The sequence below is a fragment of the Prionailurus bengalensis genome, chromosome A1, assembly GCF_016509475.1.
Source record: "Prionailurus bengalensis isolate Pbe53 chromosome A1, Fcat_Pben_1.1_paternal_pri, whole genome shotgun sequence".
Lineage (NCBI taxonomy): Eukaryota > Metazoa > Chordata > Mammalia > Carnivora > Felidae > Prionailurus > Prionailurus bengalensis.
Window position 1 is genome coordinate 26,886,188 of NC_057343.1, and position 833 is coordinate 26,887,020.

Here is an 833-nt window from a genome sequence, read left to right on the forward strand (position 1 = left end):
ATTTCTGGATGAGCAACTTCATGAAAAATGGTTTCATTCTCTGAAATAGAACATCAGAGGGGAAAAATTATGGAGGGGAAATGGTGAGTTAAGTTTGGAGGATATTGTTTTGAGGGGCCCATAGGATATGTCCAATAAGCAACACTATACCCAAGTCTGAATATGTACTTGAAAGTATAAAACTTAAAGAATTAGGTTACCTTATGTAAAGGAAACATCAATTATAAACACGAGGATGATGGGGTGGGATAAGAAAATAAACTCTAAAACACGTATTTAAGGAAAGTAAAGGAATAGGGAAGTACTGATAATATGTAAATTGAAGCAATGTATAATGCAAAACTAGAAATTAAGAAAATGGAGGATAGGGGCACCTGGGTGGTTCAGTTGGTTGAGGGTCCAGCTCTTGATTTTGGGTTGGGTCATGATCTCACGGTTTGTGAGCTCAAGCCCCACATCTGGCTCTGTGCTGATGGAATGCAGCCTGCTTGGAACTCTCTTTCCCTCTCTCTTGCTCTCAAAATAAAGAAATAAACATTTAAAAAAAAAAGAGAGAAAAGAAAATGGAGGATATTAAAAACTCAAAACTCAATTGTCATGAACACATCTATTTTCCACAAATGTTTCTCGTTAAATGAGAGTACTCTCTTTTTGTTGTTGTTACAAAGGAATGTGACATTTTGAACTAAAGAGTCCGCTGGAAGCTTTAATTATTTAATAAAATACAGTAACTGGACACCCAGCCTTCTGAGAATTAAATAAAATAAAAAGCCTGCTCCAGATTTAGAAGGGACATAGTTTACCACAGGCACTTGGCACAAGGACACAGGAAA